The 13,935-nt window shown below is 43.5% G+C and overlaps 1 protein-coding gene across 1 annotated transcript in view; it reads left to right on the forward strand.

Moving 5' to 3' along the window:
* The first annotated feature begins 13,479 nt into the window (after window positions 1-13,479).
* Window positions 13,480-13,935, forward strand: part of slc1a3a (solute carrier family 1 member 3a) — a 34,324-nt gene continuing 33,868 nt past the window's right edge. Inside the window, exon 1 of the mRNA XM_036979359.1 lies at window positions 13,480-13,683. The gene's annotated coding sequence lies outside the window, so the exon portion shown is untranslated. The remainder of the gene's footprint in view (window positions 13,684-13,935) is intronic.

Consider the following 13,935-nt stretch of genomic DNA (forward strand, 5'->3'; position numbering starts at 1 on the left):
CTGGTGGGATGTGGCACGTCTCACCACTACCTCCTGGGCTGACTTTGAGGCCAAGTTTTCCTCTGCATTTCTGTCTGAGGACTACACAGATGAGTTGGCAGACAGAGTCAGGAATCGAGTACAAAGAGAGAAAGAGAGTATCCGTGACTTTGCATACGGTTACCACTCCCTGTGCAGAAGGTGGAAACCTGGCATTGAGGAGGAAGAGGTCATTAAATTGATTTTGAAGAACATCAACCCACTACTAGCCAGTCAACTCCGAGAACGAGTCACCACTGTCGATGGACTGGTTCGCTTGGGACAGCAGTTTGAGAAGGACAGAGAATGCCAACAGCAATATGACCAAAGAAAGAAACAGACACCCAAACCGTTACCCAAGACAGACCATCAACAACAGCCAGAGTCTCAAGCCATGACCCCTCTCATGTTCTGTTGGAGATGTAGCCAAAAGGGACATTCTTCAGCTACATGTCCAAGACCGTATCAAGAAAACCCTTCCAGAAACCACAAATCACAACAGGCCAACACACCTAACTCTCTTCGCAGGAATGACCATCCTTCTCTGGGTGCTTTAACCAGAGCTGAAATCCCAAGAGTCACTGCCTACGCCCCCCCATCGACATCCCCTTCCTTTCAGTTCATACCGCACCAACTGGTGTTACCCCTGTCCATAGGCCCATGGACAGGAAGAGCCATCCTGGACACCGGGTCATCCTACACACTGCTCAATGAGAAACTGTGGAAGGAGGTTAAAGGTCCGCAATACAACTTGAAGCCGTGGACAGAAGGTCCACTCTATCTGGCTGATGGTGAGGCTAAACGACCACTTGGATGGAGTGAGGTAGAGTTCCGCCTGTGTAACCGCTCCTATATGATTCCTTCAGTTATCCTACAAACCAAGAACCTTGCTTTTCCTGTCGTGTTGGGAATTGATTTCATGTACTTCAGTGGTGTCCAGATTGATATCGCACACAATTGCTACTGGTTTCCATACAATCCGAGCAAGAAGCATTTCTTCCAATCAGAAGCTACGAAGTTACATGATTGGGGTTCAAATGTGGCAGTCTTCTCTGCCGTTGCTCCGTTACCACTAACCCTTGATAATCCTGCTGACGATCTCCTTTTACAGGCTGTAAGAAGAGCTCAGCTGGAACATCCAGAGGAGTTAAGGCTGTTGGAACAGCTGCAGAATAATGCTGATGTATGTACTTCAAGGCTAGGACGCACCGGGCTCCTGAAGCACAAAATATTCCTTACACAGGAAATGCCGATCAAGCAAAAGCCATATCGTTTGTCCCCAGCGAAGCTAATCATCCAAAAGGGACTCATTAATGATATGTTAACACAAGATATAATAGAACGTTCCTCCTCTCCTTGGGCTGCTCCGGTTGTCCTCATCCCAAAAAAGACTGGTGGTCTTAGATTTTGTGTGGACTATAGGAAGACCAACAATGTTTCCCAGACTGATGCCTATCCTTTTCCTACCATCCACGAGATCCTGGAGTCATTGTCTGGCGCTGTTGTGTTCACTACCCTTGACCTCAATAGTGGTTATTGGCAAGTTGAGATGGACCAGGAAAGCAAGGACAAGACTGCTTTTGTCTGTGCTGAGGGCTTGTTTTCCTTTAAGGTGATGCCTTTTGGATTAAAGAATGCACCTGCCACTTTCCAAAGACTGATGGAGATTGCGTTAGGTGAGCTCAAAGGGAAGATCTGTTTCGTCTACCTGGACGATATAATTATCTACTCCCAGAACAGAGAACAACACTTTCAAGATCTTCAAGCAGTGTTGGACAAGCTAAGAGAAGCTGGTCTGACCGTGAATATGAAGAAGAGCAACTTCTGCCAAACTTCCCTGAAGTTCCTTGGCCATATTGTGTCTTTCGACGGCATTCATGTGGATCCTGAAAAGACCAAGGCGGTACAAGATTTTCCTGTGCCAACCACACTCAAGGCCCTTCAACGGTTCCTTGGGATGGCTGGATGGTACCATCGGTTTGTGTCGAACTTCTCCCAGGTGGCAGAACCCCTCAACGCGTTGAAGCGAAAAGGAGTGAAATTCCTATGGACGGCAGAGTGCCAGACCTCCTTTGAAACCCTGAAACGACACCTCGTCACACCTCCCATTTTAGGTCATCCCAACTTTGATTCCCCTTTTGTTGTTTACACTGATGCAAGTGATGTTGGACTTGGTGCTGTCCTAGTCCAACAGACTGGACTTGGCACTGAAGAAGTGCTAGCGTTCGCCAGTCGGACATTGAATGGAGCAGAACGTAACTACTCCACAACCGAGCAAGAGTGCCTTGCAGTTGTCTGGGCTTTGGAAAAGTGGAGGTACTACCTGGAGGGAAGACACTTCACTGTGGTCACTGACCATTCCTCCCTTGTGTGGGTGTTCAAGACCAACAAACCAAGCACCAGACTCATAAGATGGGCTCTACGGTTGCAAGAGTTCACCTTTGCAGTAGAATACAGGAAAGGAAAATACAACACTGTTCCAGATGCCTTATCCAGAGCTCCTGCTTGTGGCAACGGTGGCCCGCATCTTACATGTGCTACTGTCCTGTCAAGCAGTCGAGACTCGCCCAAAGCAGACTTTCCCATCTCTGATGAGACCATATGGAAAGCCCAACAGGATGACCCAGAAGTACAGGCTTTGTACCAGACTATCCTGGAAGATGGAGAAAAGATGGTCAATCCTACCACAAAGCTGACCATCCTGGAAGACAAAGTCTACCGTGTTGTACAACTACCACACAGAACCCTCTACCAATTGTACATACCTGAAACTCTACGCCTACAACTGCTTCAACATTTCCATGAAGACCCATTAGCTGGTCATTTGGGCAGGTTCAAAACCTACAAGCGGTTGCAAGCGTTACTGTACTGGCCACATCTGAGCATGGATGTGAAGTCACACATCCGAAACTGTCAGGTTTGTCAAATGTACAAACCAGAAGGTAGAAAGCCTGCTGGCAAGTTGCAGCAAACGGTGGTTACCCGACCTTGGGAAATGCTAGGAGTGGATTTGATGGGTCCATTTCCTAGAAGCTCCAATCAGAATGTGTACATGCTTGTGTTTGTTGATTATTATTCAAAGTGGGTGGAACTCTTTTCCCTGCGTCAGGCCACAGCAAGGACCGTCTCTAACATCCTTACGAAAGAGATCCTGACTCGCTGGGGAGTGCCTGATTACATCCTGTCTGATCGAGGTTCCCAATTTGTCTCTGATCTCTTTGAGGAGACCTGCCAAAGATGGAACCTGAGACAGAAGTTGACCACGGCCTATCACCCACAGACCAATCTCACTGAGAGAGTAAATCGAACCTTGAAGACAATGATTGCTTCCTATGTAGGGACCCAGCACAAACACTGGGACAAGCACCTTCACGAGTTTCGATTTGCCCTGAATTCTGCTGTGCAAGAGTCCACTGGAGTCACACCTGCAGAGCTGAACCTAAGTCGTCCCCTCCGAGGACCCTTGGATATGGTGCTACAGCCCCAGCAGATTACGCCAGACGCTGCTTGCTATGACCAGGTAGTCCATCTCCATGACTTGAGAGCTCTTGTCTCAAAGAACATGACCCAGGCTCGACTCAAGCAGAAGAGAAATTATGATAAGAACAGACGAGACATGCAGTTTCAGCTTCGTGATCGGGTGTGGCTTCGCTCTCATCCTTACTCGAAAGCTGAACAATTCTTCTCTGCCAAGCTCGCTCCTAAATGGCAAGGACCATATAGGATTGTGGAGCAGATGGGCCCTTTGAACTACCGAGTGGTGAAAGAGGACACAGGTGAAGATATGCGCGTTGTCCATGTCTCACGCCTTAAGGCCTGTTACCCCTCGGCTGAGGAATTGGAGGCGATTGAGCGCCGCAAGATCTTGGATATCTTTGAAGAGGAAAGTGAGGAGACTTTTCTCGGATTCCCAGACCCAGAAGTCTCACACCTTAAGGCCTGTGACCCCTCAGCTGAGGAGCGTGAGCTCCAAAAAGTCATGAGAATTTTTGTAGAGGAAAGTGATGAGGAGACCTTTCTCGGTTACCCCGACCAAGATGTGCCTTCCAGGGCAATGGTCGGCTTTTTCCAGGGGAGGGGGTGTGTGACGGCCCTGAATTATTTTGAGCCGTCTCAGTGCTTCTCCTTCCAATAGGGTGCTTTCCCTTTAATTCCCAATTAAATAGCCAGCATCAGCTGCGCAAAAGTGGCGTTTGTGATGGAGACGTGACTGAGGATGTGTTCCCGAAGCTTCTCTATTCCGGTTGTTTTGCTGCTGTTAAACGTGTGTTTTGTAGCCTAAGAGTTTACCCAGGATCGGATCCACTCTTTGCGTCCGTGGACTACTCCTCTCTATTCTTCGTGGCCTTTCTCCGCTGGAGATCTGGTGGCGGATTGGATTGTCTGACTGACCGACTGACTACTACCTTTTTTGTATACGGTATTTCATTTGTTTTGATATGATGTATACGGTGATGATTTATGTAGTTAGATGTAGTTGAGGAATTAGTAAGAGCAGATACGCTTTAAAGTTCTGTGGTAAAATGGTTATATTGATTGTATGATTTAATACTGGGTTTACGCTACACGGAATGAACGGACCAACATTGCGTGACAAGTCACTTGAGTTCACTGAACTCCTTACCGGGCGGGACTCTTTTTAGGCCCGAGGTACAGGACATTTCTGGAGGAACCAGAACTCATTGTGTTATATTATTATGTGTGTGTAATCCATTGATGTTGCTAATACAACCCACGCAAAAGAATAGTTGTTTTTGAAGTTCTTTCAATGTTTTAAGGGTTTATGAAAAGTTGATTTCCCTTCTGACGTTTACATAAGTCCTTTGTATGGTGTAGACTTGACGGACCAGATGGGACTCATTCCCTCCCAAACAACAAAAGGAGAAACCAATGTTTTCTCTGGTAGGCACAACCTACCTGGCACCCCTATAAAAAAATAACCTCAAGTCAAAACCGTTACAACATGTATCACTAGCCACTGTAAACTATGCCACTTTGTTTACATACTCATCTCATTTGTACATACTGTACTCGATACCATCTACTGTATCTTGCCTATGCTGCTCTGTACCATCACTCATTCATATATCCTTATGTACATATTCTTTATCCCCTTACACTGTGTACAAGACAGTAGTTTTGGAATTGTTAGTTAGATTACTTGTTATTACTGCATTGTCGGAACTAGAAGCACAAGCATTTCGCTACACTCGCATTAACATCTGCTAACCATGTGTATGTGACAAATAAAATTTGATTTGATTTATCTAATATTCTGTAGGCTAATTCAATTATGTAGGCTCTCTGATATTCTGTGGGCTAATTCAAGTATGTAGGCTATCTAATATTCTGTAGGCTAATTCAATTATGTAGACTATCTAATATTCTGTAGGCTAATTCAATTATGTAGGCTATCTGATATTCTGTAGGCTAGTTTAAATTATTATTATTATTATTTTTTCACCTTTATTTAACCAGGTAGGCCAGTTGAGAACCAGTTCTCATTTACAACTGCGACCTGGCCAAGATAAAGCAAAGCAGTGCGACAAAAACAACAACACAGAGGTACACATAAACAAACGTACAGTCAATAACAATAGAACAATCTATATACAGTGGGTCTGAGGCTGGGATAAATTGATACATAGGCCATAGTAGGGAGGTAATTAGAATTTAGCAAATTAACACCGGAGTGATAGATGTGCAGATGATGATGTGCATGTAGAAATACTGGTGTTCAAAAGAACAATAAAGTAAATCAAAACAATATGGACATGAGGTAGGTAGTTGGATGGGCTATGTACAGCTGCAGCGATCAGTAAGCTGCTCAGATAGGCTATCTAATATTCTGTAGGCTATTTAAATTATGTAGGCTACATAATATGCCATCAATGTAAATAATAATTTGTTCTTAACTGACTTGCCTAGTTAAATAAAGGTTAAATTAAATAAATACAATATTATGCCCACACGAACTAATGGGGCATGGAGCTGGAAAAATGGAACCACTCTCAAATTCGGATATGGAGCAATGGATGCAAGGCCTGACCATTCAGATCAAAATTATATGTTTAACAAACAATGGAGAAATATATTTTGGGTTCTGAGGCATGGGGTAAGACAGCCTTTAAAAGTTATATTCTTGAACGATCAATGGCTATAGACCAAATCTGAAGGCCTAACTGTAAAGTAGGCATCCTAAAACCATGTTAACGGGTTTCTACAGGATGTATCCATTTATCCCAGCCTCAGACACTTGCATTGGGATACAGACCTACTGAGAGTTATGTAAGCTGAGACTACATCTCTACATGAGACACTCATTGTGACAGTGCAAGGGGTTTACACTGTCTACGGGGGTCGGGCACAGGAAATGACTCAAAGGTAAAGACACAGGTGTGCTGTGTAAACAAATGGGTTTTTATTAAGAAAAACACTCATTTAAATCCTGGCTCTTCCAGAGCTCTACAGGGTCACAAACATACATATCCAAGAAAATGATCAGGTGGTTGAGGAACTCATTTCTATGTAGTCACCTACATTGAGATACTATTTGAGTCTCTATTCCACCTGAGACAGCCTCATTTCTTTGATCCGATTTCAATTTCAATCTGTGCATTCCTTCCTGTTTCTCATCACCTTCCCACTTGATGTGACATTCAGGTGGAATGTCATTTTGTATACATTTAATCAAGGAACTTGGAAGATTATATGAACGCTTACACGACTGGTTGTTTTCAGGTCTTCTGGGACCTTTTCAAGTGTACGCCCGTGTATACAGGCGCAGGCCTGCTCTCATGACACATAACATTCAAGTTCAGCAATGTGAAAACATCCAAACATAGGCATCCTCAGAGCCCAGAGGCCCTAGAAAGTTAAAACACACCATTCTGTCCTCCAGGAGAAAGTCTAGTTGTCCAATGAGGTCCAAGCTGAGATGTTCCAGCAGACACAGACAGACAATCCAGTCATCCACGCTCTCTGGACCTCCGAGTAAATTCAACCATAATGATCCAAAAATGTCCAGAGATTGTGGCCAATCTTCAAGTAGGTCATCCATTGCTTGTGTCCTGTTTGTGCAGTTTGGTTTCAATCAGACTCCATGGTAGTAGTTCATGTGGTCCATACTGCCAATGATGGTGTGTGGCAAAGTGCTCTCTCTCTCTCTCTCTCTCTCTCTCTCTCTCTCTCTCTCTCTCTCTCTCTCGCTCTCTGTCTCTCTCTGTTTCTCTCTCTCTCTCTCTCTCTCTCTGTTTCTCTCTCTCTCTCTCTCTCTCTCTCTCTCTCTCTCTCTCTCTCTCTCTCTCTCTCTGTCTCTGTCTCTGTCTCTGTCTCTGTCTCTGTCTCTGTCTCTGTCTCTGTCTCTCTCGCTCTCTCTCTCTCTCTCGCTCTCTCTCTCTCAGGAGCTTAGTGAAGCCATCTGTCTACATCCTGAATTTAACCCCCTTCCCCAGTAACACACACACACAGGGCAAAGGAGCCTGTCAGACTACAAGGGATTAGTCCTCATATAGAAGAACCTCATTGGCCAGACTGGCACTGCCAGTAAGCATCTCTCACTCGTCTCCTAATCAATTTGTGAGGTGTAAACATCCTTTGATGACGGTGGAGAACCATCTTTTTACATGTCTTCGCTTACAATCATATCACGAATAACATACTTCAGTGAACACACGTAACTCCAAATGATCTAAGTATACAAGTGTTTTCCATACGTATCTGTGCTTCACAGGACAGAGGCCTCAACTCAATCTGACCCTGAACTGGATCAAGCTGCTGAACACTGTCTGTACCCGAAGTAGCAAATGTTTCACTGTTCTCATTGTTCAACTGAAAGCTGTATCAGTTTTGTATCAACCAACATTTATAATGGCACATGTATACAGCATTCAGATTTGCTATAGAATCTCGAGACTAATTTGCTCTCTGCCTTTAAGCTATTTGCCTTTTAGCCCCCAGGGTTCAGATTAGTATTATACCGTGCTATTCTGATTACCATATTTTGTACTATGCCCTTGCATGTAAGATTGAACCTCCTCTCGCAATTCGGTATTAGATATGTTATTTCTACCACCTCCATGGCCTCGAGTCTGCTCTCTCTGCAGCCAAGTCAATGTATCTTGAGGGTCTAGCCCTTCCTATTCAATCACATATTCATGCAGGGAAGTTGATGCAAACATTTTCCATGAGCGGTCAAAGACCTTGGAAAAAGTAGGGAAATGTTCGCAAATGCATTTTTCTGAATTTCCTAAGGATAACCACCAGGTGGCACTGATGTCAACATTGTGACGCTGATCTCTGTGGAAGATTGTTTACAAACCGATCTGTCACACAAAACCCGCAATGTCTTATTAACTCAAAACGTCGTTACACGTAAAGGTTTCACTTACAAAGGAGAATCCCAGTAGCTTCGAGGTAAAGTCAGCCGTGTGACTTGCTACAGACCTTCCTGCCATAAGTGTTTAATTGTCAGTAGAATAAGACACGTGTGAGTTTCGGCAGCTATATGAACAACATTAAAAACATATGTAATGGGGAGTAGTTCACACTCTTGTCTCTGGGTTCACAACCAGGCTGACGTGGATACTTTAATTACATTATCTTCACCACGATATACTATTAACTACTAACTATGTATTACTTTCTACAGAGAAATGTCAAACTGTTATGATAGGCATATTTCTTTCTTCACAAATTACATTTCACAAATACTACAGTAATGCAGTTTACATGACATGTCTAACTGAGTTGCAGTTCACTGACTATAATTAAAACAATATAATCAGATAAGAACAATTCTATGTTATTCTCCAATAAAGTATATCTACTATCATCCTCTTTCTATTATGTTTCAACCACATATTTTAGAATGTTAAAGGGATAGTCCACTCAAATTACAAAACTACATTTTGGTTTCTTTGCCCTGTAAGCCATCTATGGACAAGGTGTGATTGGTTTTGTTGACCTGTTCACTGTGTCATTTTGTAATTTGGGTGAACTGTCCCTTTAAACAGGCTGGGCTAGGAAAGCAGTAGGAATTCTCACAGAGCAACCTATTCTCTGATTTAGGGTTTGTTTTTATCCCTAATGTCATGCCTTGATATTTTATGATATTGATGGCTTCTCATGTCAATTGTTTTTATCAAACAATACAAGTTTAATATGGGGGATAAAAGATCAGCAGTGTTTTCCTCCTTTCTAAAGAAAGGTAACTTTAAACAGGGAACTAACAAAGGCTGCTACTGGGTTTCTGATAACTCCCCTTGGCACCATAATAATTACACCATGGGCTTGTGAAAGAGGAACTCTTCAGCCCTTGTTGCCAATGAAACTGAAAATGGACTCCTCCTGAGCAGATTACGAAATACACTGGATATTTCTGGTGATGTACAGGAAGATGTGAGTGTGTTTCTCAGACAGACAAGTAACCAGCCGTGGGCAGATGAAGTAGGGTCCATTCAGATATGAGAACAACCCACTTGCCTTGTCCTGGACTCTTCTAAACAACAGACTACGGCTACGTTGAGACCTTTGTTTGAAGTTTGATCCATGGGAAACCTTGGGCACAAAGATGGTGTGGGACAAAGCGGGCACAGTGCTGCTGGTCCCTAGAGTGGCACCGTAGAGCACGGATCCCATAACCTGCCCCCGATTCAGCACCCCCTGGGAGGGGCCACTCCCCAGCCCACCTATGGTAGCTTTAGCCGAGGATATCTCCACAAAGAGGTATACGTTTACACACTGAAATCGAGGGCAGGGTACAAGCTAGTTCGGGACGTTTTGTGACGGTGTCCATTACAGCCTATTTCTTGGGGCATTAGGTGGTCAGTGACATAAAATGGGTTTGAGTTGTAGTGAACATGCAACCATGGAGGGAACGCTAACTCCCAGGTAGCCAAGTAAATATGCACACCTATTTCACACCCTCAAACAAGCTCCCTCCCTTAAACAAGTTCCCTCCCTCAAACAAGTTCCCTCCCTCAAACAAGCTCCCTTCCTCAAACAAGTTCCCTCCCTCAAACAAGTTCCCTCCCTCAAACAAGTTCCCTCCCTCAAACAAGTTCCCTCCCTCAAACAAGCTGGAAGTGTTAGAAAATTAAACGAGGTGTGGAAATGATTTACAGAACTGAAATACTAATGTGAAACAAGAACAAACTTGAACTTTGATTTCATCTTGAGAGAGACATGCCTTAAGGAAATGTTAACTATTCTTTTGTCTACTTCACTCTGCTTGCTCACTCAGGCCTAGAATGAATCACTTTCCACCCTTGACATCTTAGTAATTGAACCGTTTTCACCTAAAAGAATGAGTGAATTTTTTGTAAAAGTGTTTTCACTAAATATCATTTTTCACGCAAAGATGTTGATTTGTCAGTCAATCACAGGGATAACACCCTTCAAATTCACATGGCGTGCGATGACAATGGCCATTATAAGCCCCTACTGTCACCCCATGACCAAATGGGACAGAAATACCAGAATTTGTTCTGTTCTGCATTTCAGACAGAATCTATTCACCAGACTCCACAGCATTACAGCATGAAGAGACTTAGCGAGCTCAAACCTTCCTCCAGGCAGAACCTCACTGACGCTAAGATAATGTAATTAGGCATCTCAATGACAAATGTTTGTGTTTACAGCTTATTCTTTTACATTTGTAAAAGCCACTGGGATGAGAAACATTTACAGTAAGGCTGAAAAATGAACATCAAAGGAAACACCCTACAGTACATCAAGTAACACGATACTGAACATCAAGGAAACATCATACTGAACATCAAGGAAACATCATACTGAACATCAAGGAAACATCATACTGAACATCAAGGAAACATCATACTGAACATTAAGGAAACATCATACTATACATCAAGTAACACGATACTGAACATCAAGGAAACATCATACTGAACATTAAGGAAACATCATACTGAACATTAAGGAAACATCATACTGAACATCAAGGAAACATCATACTGAACATTAAGGAAACATCATACTGAACATTAAGGAAACATCATACTGAACATCAAGGAAACATCATACTGAACCTTACGAAAACATCATACTGAACATTAAGGAAACATCATACTGAACATTAAGGAAACATCATACTGAACATCAAGGAAACACCATACTGAACATCAAGGAAACACCATACTGAACATCAAGGAAACATCATACTGAACATCAAGGAAACGTCATACTGAACATTAAGGAAACATCATACTGAACCTTACGGAAACATCATACTGAACATCAAGGAAACATCATACTGAACCTTACGGAAACATCATACTGAACATCAAGGAAACATCATACTGAACATCAAGGGAACTTGGACATTTTCAGCTTCCAAGGAATGTGTGCAGATCCTTGCGACATGGGGCTGTGCATTATCATGCTGAAACATAAGGATGGCGGAGAATGAATGGGACGACAATGGACCTCAGGATCTCATCACGGTATCTCTGTGCATTTAAATTGCCATTGATAAAATGCAGTTGTGTTCGTTGTCCGTAGCTTATGCCTGCTCATACCATAACCCCACTGCCACCATGGGGCACTCTGTTCACAACGTTGACATCAGCAAAGCGTTCACCCACAAGAGGCCATACACCGGATCTGCGGTTGTGAGGCCAGTTGCCAAATTCTCTAAAATCATGTTGGAAGTGGCTTATGGTAGAAAAATTAACATTCAATTCTCTGGCAACAGCTCTGGTGGACAATCCTGCAGTCTGCATGCCAATTGCACGGTCTCTCAAAACTTCAGACGTGTGGCATTTTGTTGTGTGACAAAATTACACATTTTAGAGTGGCCTTTTATTGTCCCCAGCACAAGGTGCACCTGTGTAATGATCATGGCATGCCTGGGTTCAGTCACAGCCTGGGTTCGAACCCGGGTCTGTAGTGGTAGATCGCTGCGCCACTCGGGAGGCAGGAACAGCAGCATTCTAATCATTAGAATGCCTATGTCATAACTGCCATATGTGTATGTTAATTGGTTTGATGGTTCCTTCCTTTCACCCACAACTTGATCACTCATCAACTGAATCAATAACCTGATCCCAGATCAGTCTGAGTTTGCTATACAGATATGGGATCAGACCACTGAATCGACTCCGTATTGATTACTTACGTATAAATGTGGTGAAAATCTTACATGTGACATACAACTGATTCATATTCTATTATCCATCAGTAGTCCTGTATTTATTTTTCTCTCATAAACTTTGCCCTCGTTTTCCTGTAATGCAGAAAGCTTTCCATAGCTGTGCTCTTCCCTGAGAGGCCCCTGAGTGTGGTCCCTAGTCCAGCCAGTGTAGTTTAATAAGCCAGGCGCTGGCCAGTCCAGTATACTATAGGTGATGAGAATCATCCAGACGTTCTCAAGCCCCAGGGGGAGACCGCAGCACTGTGGGGATTCTCACCGAAATTTGGCACTCAGGAGCTGTTTGTCCACTGACAAATGATCTTGTGCTCAGATGTACTGTATTGTTCCTGACAGCTTGACTGAGGGCTTCTTTGTACTGGTTCTCCACTGAGACGACGAGGGTCCGGGGACCTCAGGAGAAACGTTAAATAGAACAGATTAGCTGTTCAACGCTGCCAATGTTGTTATGTCACTGCCTTGACTTACTGTGTATTTGTTCCGTAGGCATGTGTACGTTTGGAGATACAGTATCCAGTAGTCTATAAAGAGCATATGTATTGTATTGTATTGTACCGTCACAGCCAATTATTTTCCCTCTTACCAATGTTTTTTATTTTTTTTATTCATTTAAGTCATATGGGGCGGCAAGTAGCCTAGTGGTTCGAGCTTTGGCCCTCAAGTCCCTCGCAATGATTATTTTACTATCTGACTGTATATTTTAGGCCTGTGTGTCTTTCAGTGTAACGTTACATAAAACCACAGCAACAGGGTCAATATTTGCTTGGACTCTACACTTGATTCTGAGTTTTCTAGCATAGGGTCAAACTGGATATCAAATATCAACACAACTGCACATGACTGAGGGAGTCATCTTCTTGGAATTTGGGAGGAAGATGTGTAGCGACAATGTGTAGCGCCGCTCGGGAGGCAGGAACAGCAGCATTCTAATCATTAGAATGCCTATGTCATAACTGCCATATCTGTATGTTAATTGGTTTGATGGTTCCTTCTGGAATTTGGGGGAAAGCGACAAAGGAAGCTCCGTCCATATTTTAGATGGCTATAGCACAGCTGTTTGTCTCGTGTCTGATTCTGCTTTTTCATGTCCAATCAAGCTGAACTGACGAAGCTTGAAAAGCATGTGAAAGAAGAAAATTAAGAAGGCCTCTTTTTCCCTGCTGTGGCAAAACCTCATTATTCCCTCAAGCCCCTCTGTCTGAAAGGGAGGTGTTCCTTGGAGGAGATTACAATCTCCTCCCTCTTCAGTGAGCCTCCAGCGTGTGAGAGAGTTTTCTGCACCTCCTCCCTCCATTCGCTCACTGGCCCTTTCATTCCCTCTCTCCCTCATTCCCTCTCTCCCTCATTCCCTCTCTCCCTCCTCTCCAGCACTGGTTGTACCAGATCCGACTTAAAGAGCTCCTCTTCTCTGTTTATTGACTGAGATTTACCCCAAATAACCCTGCAAAGGCCAAGAAATGACTCCCTAAAGGAAGGTATCCCAAAGTTTAAAGGTACAGTAGCAACTCTCTTCACACTTTTTAAAATGTGTTTATCGGACTGAACCACTGGCTGTGTGCTACTGTTTACTCATACCTCACTATTGGTTAGTCACTATGTGGCAGTTCACTATTGGTTGCTTTCTATTGGTTACTCACTATCTGGCAGTTCACTATTGGTTGCTTTCTATTGATTACTCACTATCTGGCAGCTCAGACTGAACAAAAACAATCTGTGATTCCACATGTGGCATTACTAAGGCAGTG

Source organism: Oncorhynchus mykiss, chromosome 6 (genome assembly GCF_013265735.2).
Source record: "Oncorhynchus mykiss isolate Arlee chromosome 6, USDA_OmykA_1.1, whole genome shotgun sequence".
In the NCBI taxonomy this organism is placed as follows: Eukaryota; Metazoa; Chordata; class Actinopteri; order Salmoniformes; family Salmonidae; genus Oncorhynchus; species Oncorhynchus mykiss.